The sequence below is a fragment of the Eucyclogobius newberryi genome, unplaced genomic scaffold (genome assembly GCF_026437365.1).
Source record: "Eucyclogobius newberryi isolate DKJ021-1_F unplaced genomic scaffold, fEucNew1.0.hap1 SCAF_20, whole genome shotgun sequence".
Taxonomy (NCBI): Eukaryota; Metazoa; Chordata; class Actinopteri; order Gobiiformes; family Gobiidae; genus Eucyclogobius; species Eucyclogobius newberryi.
Window position 1 is genome coordinate 4,055,722 of NW_027315835.1, and position 13,089 is coordinate 4,068,810.

At 39.8% G+C, this 13,089-nt stretch overlaps 1 protein-coding gene across 1 annotated transcript in view; it reads right to left on the reverse strand.

Moving 5' to 3' along the window:
• Positions 1 to 664: 664 nt before the first annotated feature.
• The window catches only part of LOC140369029 (calcium-activated potassium channel subunit alpha-1-like), a 212,403-nt gene continuing 199,978 nt past the window's right edge, over positions 665 to 13,089 (reverse strand). Inside the window, exon 31 of the mRNA XM_072456237.1 lies at positions 665 to 680. The gene's annotated coding sequence lies outside the window, so the exon portion shown is untranslated. The remainder of the gene's footprint in view (positions 681 to 13,089) is intronic.

Genomic DNA, 13,089 nt, shown 5'->3' on the forward strand with positions numbered 1-13,089 from the left:
ATAACTCGAGAGACGTGTTTACTTCACACTTTTAGCCCTGGTTTATCGCGTTTCCTGTGCGCCGTTTGTGTCCCTCCTCGACCTCTGACCTCTGCTGACCCTCCAACATCTCAGACAATGCCCCTCGCCCCGGTGCCCCCCGTCCCAGTGCCCCTCGGGGCGACGGGGGTAGATAAACACCCCACGGGAGGAGCCGCGCCGCTGTCACTCAACACATAATGCCACTTGTCAGTCGACGAGCGGCGATTTTGAGCCGGTCGCGTCTTGTAATTGTTCAAACGGCGACACAAACGTCTCCTTTTGTTAGCGCAGTGTTTTAGAACAAACTCTCCTGCCGTTTTGTTTGTGCTTAAATAATGAGGAAGTTTGTATTAGTTTTAGTTTCTTCTTTTCATTAAAAGACACAGATGAGGCCAAACTGAGTTTTTGAGCTTTTACTCGTCATCACAAACACCTGGAGTTGTATTCTGCTTCGTTTAGGCTGGTTTAATCTATGTGTACAAGCTCTTCTTCTTCTTCTTCTTCTTCTTCTTCTTCTTCTTCTTCTTCTTCTTCTTCTTCTTCTTCTTCTTCTTCTTCTTCTTCTTCTTCTTCTTCTTCTTCTTCTTCTTCTTCTTCTTCTTCTTCTTCTTCTTCTTCTTCTTCTTCTTCTTCTTCTTCTTCTTCTTCTTCTTCTATTGCTGCCATAAATCATCAGAGCCAGACTGGCGCTTACATTAGCACGTCGGGGTAAGCTTTTGTTTATTTCCCCGCCCCTCCGCAGATCTGACCATAACTGCTGCTTGTGCGATACACAACTGTAATGCCTTAGATAACATTTATGTAAAACGATAGCATCTCCATGGCGACAGGACGGTGGCGGACCCTCCAGTTACACCTTTAAAGAAGTTTTTTGGTATTAAGTGTAACTATAAAACACGTAGATCGACACTATTTTGTTCACTGTAAACTGCAATATTGATCTAAAACGAAACCGGTCCATTGACGGATAAGCTCCGCCTCTTCACCGTGACATTCCATCGTAACGAGCGGCGGATTTTAACGTACCCGCACATACGGTCGTAATTTTGCCACCTTTTTTGAACCTACACTCATGACCCTCAGTCGGATTGTTTCGAATCGTCGCAAACGCAGAGCTGTGGGCGGAGACAGGGGGTGGGTGACAACGGACACTCGCCAAGCACACGTGGATCAATCAAAATACATCTCTGAAGAGGATAATAACGAGGGAACGCTGGTAGAACGGGTTAAAAAGTCACAATAGACGATTTTAGATTTAAAAACGCCAGAGAGTTTGGTCTGAAAACGACGTGCTAATAAAAAGAGCTGTTTCTGTCACAGTTTGGTACTTTTAGTTGTTTATTTAACCCTTTCTTGATCCACAAACCCCCAAAATGCCTCGCTAGTCCTTATACCTCTTCTCCCGGACGTCAGACGCCTTCAGCGGACACGACGGGCATTTCGCCGCGACGCGCCCGGGACGCTCGCCCTAATGAAAACCGACGCCATCGACCGGCCCGCGTCAAATATTGATTTTTCCCCGAGTTGACGGCGATCCGCCCTGACGCTGATTGTGTATTATTTAAAACACTTTGGGTCCGCTGGCATGACGACGTCCGGGGCTCGCCGCGCAGAGCCTTAACGGGGAATAATAATAGCATTAAAAATATATTAGCGTGTCGCGTTAATAGGCGCGCGCCAGGACACGTGGAGCCTCTTGTATCCATTAGGCTTCGGTGTAAGTCGTATGCTTTCAGACAGCTCTGCAATGCTCCTCCAGCTAAAGGGTATTTACTTTACCCTTTAGTGCCCACGTCGTAACAGGGGCTATAAATCATTCAGCACACAGGACGGAGCAGTGGTTCTCAACAGCAGGTGAAGGGACCTCTAGTGGCGGCCGGTAACTGTTGTTTTTGTTGAGTTTTTAATGTATTTTTTCTGTTTTAACTGTTCTTATGTTGTATTTGTGACGTTTTTATTGCTCAAAACTAACCTTTAAAATGTTGTTATTATTATTTTTATGAATGCAGGTGACTTTCCATCTCCAAAAAGTTACATACTGTGCCTTTAATAAACATTTTTAGATATCTGTATTTCAGTATTTATTTTTTACTTCACTATATTTGAGAGCCGGTATCTGGACTTTCTACTGCACTATTAATTTAACTGAACTGAAAAATAAAGCACTTTTCTGCAGGTTTTGAGACTGGTCATGGGTTGTTTTTTCTCTTTTTTTTTTGCACGTTCACAACAATATCGTACCCAAAAAGCCAAAATGTTCCCAAAACAGCAGTTCTGCAGATTGAAAATGACCGACGGATCACTCCTGGACGATGAGGGATTACACCCACATCCAGGGCACAATTTGAGCAAACAAATACGTGTAAATAAATAAAAATATTGATTCAGTTTAGTTTAGCGGTGTGGAAAAACCTTTACTTTCTTTTACTCTAAAAGTACATTTTTAACTGGTACATGAATACTTTGGCTTAACGTCTATATGAGAGTTTAAACTACACATTTCATGCCTATTGGTCCCCAGTTTGATCATTGTTTTTGTATTTTTAAGTTTATAATTGCACTTCCTGGTTGGACATGAGCGCAAATATGACTGTTACCATAGCAACCAGACTGTAAACAAGAGCCAAACTCCACATAAATGACACAACAGTTCTGACCTGACACAATAAGACCATAAAACACCTTTATTTTGTCCAACCATAGTTTAAACCGTCTGTGTCGCACACTGATGATATCACAGAGGGATTTGGCTCCACTTCCTGTCATTTTAAACTTTTAAAATGTCTTCACAAACTGCAACTTAACGGACATAAAACTGTAATAAATATTTAGCACAGGTTTTACACCATCAAACTAAGTCAGAATGAGAAAAAACTGGAGAAACTTCAGACGAACTTTAAGCAAATACTATTACTTTTACTTGAGAATTTTACTTTATTTTTTAGTACCACTGTTTAAACAATGAGTACATGGTTTGGACCTTTCATTTAATTATTGATTTATTTGGTATTTAGTTTTATTGTTCAGCTATTTTCCGTCTGTCGTCCTTAATTATGAAGGAATAAATGATAAAATAGTTGATGCTTTTATTATGAATGTATCAGTTTGCAGCTCTTGCATAACTCTACATGTTTCTGCACAACGTTTTAGTCTCGTTCGACACACGTGACCGATATCAGAGTCCTCGCCGAAGTCCACATCGGCGGAGCGCGTTTTCGGCCGACGGGTTTTCGCGTTGGTTTATGACAAGCGACACACGCGGACCTTGTAATGACTTAATTAGTTTGGAGAGGCGGAGTTTTTACCCCGGAGTGACCTGCCCAACGTCTGGCCCGAGGCAAGCGGAGCGATGATTGATTAACTCGGGCGTCGGTCTCTCTGGAAGTCGGCGTTGTAACGGAGATTGATCGCGTCCGATAATAGCGGTTGGATTTGCTCGCCCGGGTGAACGAATTCCAGACGTTTATTGCCGTTTGTCCGACATCTGATAACAAAATAACCGTCTCGTGGGAAGGCAAAGTGTAGAAATGAAGTATGTGACGCGCTTGTTTTCTGTGAAGTCGAGCGTTCTGGGATGAATCGGGCTCAGTTTGTTCTCCAAAGTTACACAAAAAAATAAAGTAAGCCTAAAATAATGGTCAAAACCCGAGGTCACGGTCTCGAGCTCAATGGGTTTGACTTTAGTTGGTGTATTTATACTTGTTGTACATATAAATGATAGTTTTATACCGATCGAGCAGGTATTTGTGGTGAAAATGTTGAAAAATCTGTAGAAAATGACAGGAAGTGACATCACACCTTCGTTCCAGTCAAGGTTTATGCAGAATTTACACAAAGAAACACATGTTTTGACTCTTTAAACATCAATTCAACAAAATAAAGTCGCTCTGATATATTTTTATTCGTCAAATTTTAAAAAATTGACATTAGATGAGTTTTGGCCCAGTGGTTGCTGGGTAATTTCCTGGTGTGATGTCCATCCATCCATCCATTTTCTACCGCTTGTTCCCTTTCGGGGTCAGAGCCTATCCCAGTGACTTGGGGCCTTAGGCGGGGCACACCCTGGACAGTGGCCAACTTGTCGCAGGTGTGATGTCATCAATTACAAACAGGAAGTGAAATTATAAACCTAAAAAATTGCTTTTCTGGGATATATTTGTTATAATTTTCAGCAAAATTAAAAAAGATATATACCTGTGTTTTAGTTCAATGAGTGGTCCGACCTGTAGGGGGCGCTTTAAGAGGACAAATGTCATCTAACATTTACAACGATGGCAACCGTTCCCAAACCCTCCCCGTTCCCCAAAATAACCTCTTTTCAAACCTCAAACTCAGATCTCAAGGTCAAACCTGGATCAGAATCACGCCGACGACTCATTCTCCAAAAACGACGCTCCATAAAACATCCAATAAACTTTCAGAACGATTACAAATGACTTCAAAACGTGATTTATCCTTTGCCCGGCGTTAGTCACGTGACCTCCAGCCAAAACGCCTCGGCACTTCCCTCGCCGTCGTCCGGAGCAGATGTTGTGAGAGTGTTTTATTGGAGTCGTGATTGGAACGAGCACGAAAACAGATTAAATGAAAGCGTTGCGCGCGCGGACAGCTGCCATTCATTAAGGTCACTTTTTGGGCTCGTTCTGCGCTAATGTTCCAGCTCTTTCTGCATCGAGCTGACACAACAACGCTCCAAAGTGGGAGGAAACCGCTCACTTAAAGATGCACGACGGAACTTTTTAGTTTCGGTATCAATTAGATGAAAAGGGTGAATTAAAAACAGGGCAGACGTCAAAACACCAGATTAAAATGGACTAATATGGAGCAGATCTATAGCAGAAAATGTATATATGCACCTTTTTTCTCTACAAATTTGTTCCTGTAGATAGTTCTGCTGAAAAATAAAATAAATAAATGAAATGAGTAAAATAAGAAGAATAAATACAATAAATTAAAAATGAATAAAACAAAACAATAAATAAAATAAATAAAATAAATAAAATAAATAAAATAAATAAAATAAATAAAATAAATAAAATAAATAAAATAAATAAAATAAATAAAATAAATAAAATAAAATAAATAAAATAAATAAAATAAATAAATGAAAAAATGAAAAAATGAAATGAAAAAAAAAAAATGAAATTAAATTAAATTGAATGAAGCCATAGATCAGGCCAGTTCCCCTTTCCAGTCTCCTTCATGCGCTCGACTGGACTAGCTGCTATTGTTTCATGTCTAATTTGAACATCTTCACATTCCCCTCTGAACATTCAGGTCATGTTTGGATTTAAATCTCATCCAAACGACAGAACAATATGATCCTGAACAGAAGACAGAATGACTTTAACTGGACATACAGTGCATTATTTGTTATTAACCTTTGAACATAAATTTTGAATTTCTCAGAGTCGGACCCGTGTTTTAGTGTCGTACGTTGTCGTGTTTTTGCTGCACTCTGCCGTCTTCCTCAGCAATCTCACTTGATGTTGAAATCCGGAGCTTATCGACAACCTTTAAACACTGCTTCGTAACAATCTGTGGAAAATGTGATTGAAACAGACTGATTATTGAGTCTCAGAGCAAGACAATCTCGTAAACGGACTGAAAAAATCACGGATGAAGCTGAAGAAAAACTCCAGGTAAGTTTGTGACGAGGGAACGTTGTTATTAAATGTCTAAAAGCTAAAAACAAAAGTCAATATGTTCCTTTTAAAGCTATTTTTGTCCAGGTGAAATGGCCATGGGGCCGTGTGCATTAAAGCCACAGCACCAGTGGGTTTTGACCTTGTTTTGTTACTGTTTTGTAGATCTAATTTAATCTTTGGGGATGAGAGATAGTCCCAAAGCGTTCGACTCTAATTGCTCTTTAATTTTAGCTTATTAAAATGTAGAGATGCTGTAACAAAGCAGGTGGATTGTGAAATGTTTTTCCTTTAATTGTATCTTATCTTTTTGGATTAGGACTGTTTCTGTGTTGTTAAGTTGCTCACATCAGGCCCTAGTTTGCCCAAAATTTTGCTTTTTGTCATTTTTATCCCCTTTTTGTGTGTTTATATTCTCAGCACACAACAATCTGTTTTCTAATACAGTGACGAATAAGAGAATGTATTTGTCATGTGATTTTCCATTTTCAATGTTGCCACGACAAACTACAAGAACAGTATTTGTTGTATTGAAATTTTAATTGATGAAATATTTGCTCTAAATTTCGTGAAAGAAAATAAAGACATTTTATTTTTGTACAGCCCAAAATCACAACTTTACCAAACTGTTCATTTTATCAACAGAAAGTCAGAAAATCAAACAATAAAACAATCGTCGGTCATTAAATCATCTACAGATATTAATAAATAGTCCAAACACATGTCCGGGCCGACGTGACAATGTCAAACTTAATTAATTCAAAGCATTATAATCAATATAAACATGAAAACCTGTCGTTCTTTTCTTTTACACCAGACAAAGACAAGAAAGACAGGTTTCTTGTCTTTCTCTAAATATATATAAATAAATGGTATTTTCATAATTTTTTTAATGTATTTTTCTTTTTTTTTCTTTCTTTTTCCCACCAAGATTTAATATTTTATTTTGCCAGCGAATAAAACTAAATCTAAAAAGCCTATAATAAAAAGATTTCATTCTTAACCCTAAACATTAGATACTGCATTATGTTCAATGTTCCATATACTACTTCATATGTACTTTTGAGTACAAGTATAAAACGTTCTAAAGCCTTTAAAATATTGTAAAGTAAAAACATACAAAGTGAATCCAAAGTGGTCAAAGTAATGAAAAAAAAAACACAAAAAATGTACAGTTAAACAACAAAATACATGTATTTTCAGCAAAAAAAAGGAAGTTTACAGAATAATTAGTGACAACAGTTAACCGTAATTCGTTTCAAAGTTTTTACATTTAATCCTTTGAAAAGCCTTTCTTCTTCCTCATACTTCAGAGTCTTCCAAACACCATCCCTGCAGCTCGAGCCGTGTGCTTTATATTTAGAACAAAGCCTTGGTCACAATGGCGCCCGTGTTCAGGTTCAGGCTCTTTCGTTGTAACACTTTCAATAATAAACAAAAGAGCTGCATTTGAATCGTCATTAGATGTGGAAAAACTAACTCCCTTTCCCGCCCGAGTCGAGCGTCGGAGTTTCGACCTTTCAACCATCACGCACTTCCTGTTTGTCCCAACGCCGCCGCGGAGTCAAGAGGTGACACGCGGCAGAAAACAAGGGCTTTGGCTAAAGGTCCACGATTACTGCTCGATAGAACTGCAAACGTCTCACTGTGAGCACAGGGTTTCCCTCCCCAGATCTGACACGTGACCTTTATTTGGTCAAAAATGTATTTATAAATGCAGGAAAAAGTGACATTTTGACTTTTTTGAGCTTTGAAACATGTTAAAATGTTGTTCCATCATCGTACAAACTTGCAATTGCATTTAGCTTCAGTCAAACTTGTTTTATTGATCCTCTTTACGAGATCGTCTTCTCTGAAACTCAGAAAAACACTGTTTCAAATTCCCCAGACGTCAAATGTGGAGTGTAAATGTGCTGTCTTTAAGGCCACAGATCATCCCAGACTCGTTCTGAGCATTTCTGGCTCAAATCATCGTCATTACAGCTGCGTTCTTACATTAGCATGTAGGGCAAGCTAGCTTTTGTTTAGTTCCCCATGGTAATTCCCTCTGCCGCCAGTAGATGGAGTGCAAACACCAATATTGTTGAAAGAACATCAAAGATCATGTGTGGTTTTCAATAGATACATGATTTAATGTTCTAAAACAGGAGATGCCAAAGTAAAGTTACTTAAGAACAGCTTTAAAAGTCAATGACTATAAAAAATAATGCTTGTGTGTCCTCTAAGTACATTTAAATTAGAATTTTAGAACATTTCAAAATAACATATCAAATAAATACATTATAAATCAAGATAATTATTCAGGTTGACTGATCTTTTGCTGTTCCCTTAAACCTTAAAGTCCATATTCTCATGTTTCTCTAATTATGATGTCGTTTGGTGAGAAAGTCCCTGTGGTAATAATTATAGTTTTTCATTAGTCACGTTGCCGTTTGTGAAGAAAATTTGACAATTAGAAGTTGAAAATGACAAGAAGTACCTCCACCTCTGTGATGTCATCAAAAAGCGCCATTCCACCAAAGATTTGCAACTCACACCTTTTTATGACAGTTTAAACAATCATTTAACAAAATAAAGGCGTTGTTAGGTGTGATTACTTGTCAAATCGTAACTATTGTACGATTTAAATGGACTTTTGGCCCTTGTTTACAGTCTGGTTGCTAAGTAACAGTTGTGTAATCACCTCTATGTCATATTTGCTGGCCGTATCAAACCAGGAAGTGACATCATAAACATCACAGAAATGGCCAAATTGGCGAAAAAAGGTAAAAATGTTTGGTAAAATCTGAAATATAATCATGTTTTACTGAAAAGTGCAGTCTAACATGTCACATGGACTTCAACGTTCAATCAAAATGTTTCCCACCAAAACCTGTCACGCTTTTCAGCAACAATCAGACTAAAACCCAGATTGTTCCCAGGCATTTGGATCTGATATTATATGTCGTTTGCCTCTGGCTTTATCCAACAAACACCACATTCATCTCCACTTTCTTTCTCTGGCGGTCGCACGCTCGGGCTTTGTTCAGCTCAAACTTTCCTCTCGTTTCTTGCGTCTCTTTCCTGCCGCCGCTGACAGTCGACAATCAATCATTCGGACGGGCAGGTCTGACAGGTTACACCGTGTACGTCTAATGGAAGATTGTGTCGCCGCCGCGTACACGGAGCGGGCGCGGCGACACCGAGGCCTGCGGGAGTCGGCCGCGTGCAAATCGCCCGGCGAAACGTCCCGGGGCGGAGTTTTGGAGTCACTTTGCGCTGATTATTATTGACTATTCACAGCTGTTTTGCAGGTGAAGCTGTTATGTCACGCAAGTTGGATGATTTTGATTGATCTTTTTGATATGTTTGCCTGAATTCACGCTAAAAAAACACATCAATATTGGGACTAAACTGCCTGGGACTAAAAAGCCAGCGCTAAACCTCGACTAGACCAGAAAAACACATGTAATAACCAACCAATTCCATGTTACAAATACATATATATACTATTTTGTCTATGTATATATTAAAGTGAAGCATGACGTGTGTGTTTCTTTCTATAAAATGACTGCGTTTACTGTCAAAAATGTCAATACCATCAGAATAATCAATATTGTGAGTGATTTTTATTGTTGGGTCAATTGACATAGCCAGTTGTGCACCTCAACGACAGCACGACGGATGAATCAATACCATACAGAATATTCTAGGCACAGCAGTATCTCGTACATGGGTCGTACACGGGCGTTGGTGTCGATTGGTGACTGTCGTTTCCTTTATAGTCTTCCCTCACTGCAACTCGCACTAAGATAAGATGTTACGAATAAAAATAGCAAGGAGAAGGGACGGTCTGAAAGAGGAGTGACGAAGCCCCTTTTTGTTAAGAAAGAACCGCCTTCTTGACCAGGAAATGAGATCTGCTCAGCTACAACCTCCCATCAGTCTACGATAACCTCATGAGACCTTGGCAGAATGTGTTGTTGTTGTTGTTGTGTTGCTTTTAATGGCGGGTGGCAGCCAACTGAAAAGATGCATTTCCCGCCACCTTCTGTAGATGTACGTCTTCTGTAGTTGTACGTCTTTAAAGTATGTGTTTTCGGCCATACCGTAAAAAAAGAGAGAAAGAAAGAGAGAGCGTGAAACCAGTCAAAGGCTAACAAGGCGCTTGGCTCTGCGGCGGCGGTGGTCAGACCTCAACAGGCCTCATCAACCCACAAGCTATAAGAGTGAAACTGGCAGAGCGAGATACTGAATGCTAAACGCTGCCGCCCAAACCGTTAGCATCAGGTGGCAGCGGAAACGTCGTGATTTCCGAAACAGCTAAAACCACCTTTGGAAACCTTTTCGACAAAGACGAGGAGGACAATCGCCACCGTTTTCCCACCTCCAGCTCTTGCGCTGAAACTTTTCGCCCACGTTTTCGCTGACTCGTTCAGAGAAAGACAGCGGCGCGATCGAACCCTGCGGCGCTTTAATGAGAAATGTGTTCAAAGTTTCCGAAAGCAGCGTTCCCGTCGAGCCGTACGTCAGTTTAATGTGGACACTTCGGTCATTGTTCTGTGTCGACGCCGCCCCGAAGGTACGACGATCCGTTTGGCGTTGATGTATCGCTCGTTTGGCCCGCAGACTTGTGTTATTGAAAGGTTTAAGTGGTCATCTGTCAATCAAGAGCAAAGTGTGGGCACAGGCTCAATCTGAGGCTGACGACATTTGTGCTGTGGAAATGTGAAGTGCAGATTTGACCTTCAACTTTTAAAAGCAGTGATGTGTTTTACTTTTTACTTTTATTTTGGTAAAAGTTGTTCATCTTATTCCCTCACATAAGACTGAGAAAGAGATACATTTTTCATACAATTTTATAATAACATTTTAATTAACCTAAAGGTGCGACTCTACAGGCAAAATGAATTTATTTTTCTTCTGATTTTTTTTAGTTTGTTTTTTTTAACATTTTAACATTTTTCACCTAGAAACACACACAAAAAAAGATTTGGGTTTTTTTCAATTTAAGTCTGATTTATTTAAGTTTTAAGAAAAGATAATAGGCTAATTTGGATGTTAATGGCATTTTTCATAAGATCTAGTTTACTCAAGCACTTAATATTATATAAATATCTAAAATCCAATCCATAATTTCTTTTTTTGTGTCTCATATGTCAAGAAAATGAAGTAAGACATTTAAACCTGTCCATATATTTTTCAGATATGTGACATTTTGCCATTTTTACCCATACAATTTTTACATTTTTTATTGCATTTATGTGAGTAAACTAAAGGAGATGTTTCAAAATGATTTCTCTAAATTGAAGATGTTTTCCTATTCACTTGCAGTCTTAATTAATACAGCATAACCCAAAACGTCACGATGAACAAACCGTTTATTAAGAATGATTCGGGTTTAGACACTACTTTATTAAGAAGTTGAAGTCAGGATTAAGAGTGAATCATTGTTAAACTTGCTCATTATGAATTAAGTCTCAGTTCATGCATTTATAAGCCTGAAAATAACTTTTAGCCTTGAGGAAACCCAATTGTACATGTTTGAAGTTGTACCATAAAAACTGTACGTAACCTGGCCCCGCCCTGTCCGGGAATCCAACCCGAGACCCTCTGCACCTGCGACCAAAAATGTAGAGCAGAGCAGAGAGAATGAGATAAAAAATGTAGAGCAACGATCACACTTTGTTGGACGTTTTCGATTGGCAAAGAACTTCTGTCCAAAAACGTAACAGCTTTTCACCGTTGCCAAGACGTTGCAATAACAAATCCAATCAACATCTTTGCGTCACATTAAACCCCAGACGCCTCCGGGCTGACATCACAGCTTAAGTCCTCTCATTTATTAAGCGTTTTCACGTTTCGCCTTCGAGCGTCAATCCGAGCCTTTAATTTGAATGAGTCACGAGGAAAAGCGCCCAAACTGTGGACACGGATTAAAGCGAAGTGTTGTGTTACGTGCGGCGCGTTCTCCGGTTCTACGCTCTACGCTTACGGGATTCAAAGTCATCGTGCGACGGGGAAACGCACCCGTCGGGCACCGATCGCGGGGGGAAGTTTCAGATTTTGGAAACTCGATCGGGACTCGAGGATCCTGAACGCGAACGCGATGGAATAAGAGCCCGACGCCGTTTAGAGTTTGTTTTGAGAGAGAGTGAAAAAAGTTATAGGTTTTTAGGCACAACTGAGAATGTATCGTGTTCAAATGGTGATTTTAATTTAGTCAAGCTCCGCCCACGGCCCTCAAGCGCCTCAGTCACGGCTGCGAGATTTAAACAGGAAAAACTGAATTATTTTGATTTTTTATTGTTTATTTGTCTTAGCTTCACTGGTAAAATGCGCTAAAACACCAACGTTGTGTAAATTTACTTTAAGTACTGTACTCAAAGGCACAGTACCTAGCTTTTTAGCCATTTTTTATTTGTTTTTTTATGTTATTTTTGTACTTAAAATGTATTTTCTTGTTTCCATGGACTTAAAACTCATCTGTCTCCACGGAGCACATGTGCAGAGCTCTAAAACAAGCTGCTGTCCGCTCTGGTTCTAGAAGCTCATGTTAGAGGGCGGAGCATGAACGGGCCTCTGAACACGCCCACAGAGTGAAAGGTGGCGAGAGAAGAAGAACCAAGCTTCCTGCAGTAACGCCCAGCGACCTGTAGAGGGCACTAACAGACACCGTGACTTCAGCAGCAGAAGTGAGGGGGAAACGGGCTTATTTGGACACAACATTTTAGAACGATTTAAATATAGTTGTGACACGCTGTAAATGTAAATTGTTTAGGTCAATCACTGCTTGTCCTGATTGCCCTGACCGCACGTCACAGATTTATACCAAACAGGATGGACTAAGCAGTATAAGACAATATCTATCTTGACTGGACATAACCTACGGCAAAATAATCCACAAGTCACACTTATTCAAATTTGTTTAAGTAATAAGGCAAATATGTCAGTATTCAAGAAATGAAAAGCAGTAATTTGACCTGCTGCTAGAACATTTGCTATTTCTAACTATTAATTATGTAAAAAGTTAAGAGTTTTACCAAATCCAGACGGAAAAGAAGATGATAAAAACATCCTAATATTCACAGAACAAATGGTAAAGAACATTACAGATTACCATTTTGTCACTGCGCAAGATATTTCACTTTCACATCCACGCATCGATTATTTTATTGAAAAAATATAATAAAAATGTGACTGTAGTACTTGTCTTTGAAGGTGGCGCTCTGTTGGCAATCCCAACAAGCCGCGGATCAGACAAAAACGAGCAGAAACGACCACCCGAGCGCCCGTCCAAACATGGTCCCAGTCCAGGGATCGAGAATAAAGTCGGCAAAAGAAGCGCAGGAACTTGTCCGTGTACGGGTTTTGAACAGAGAAACGCGCCGTCCTTTGAGAGTCGCTGGTCCCCCGCCGTGTGGAGACGCACGCAGACACTTTT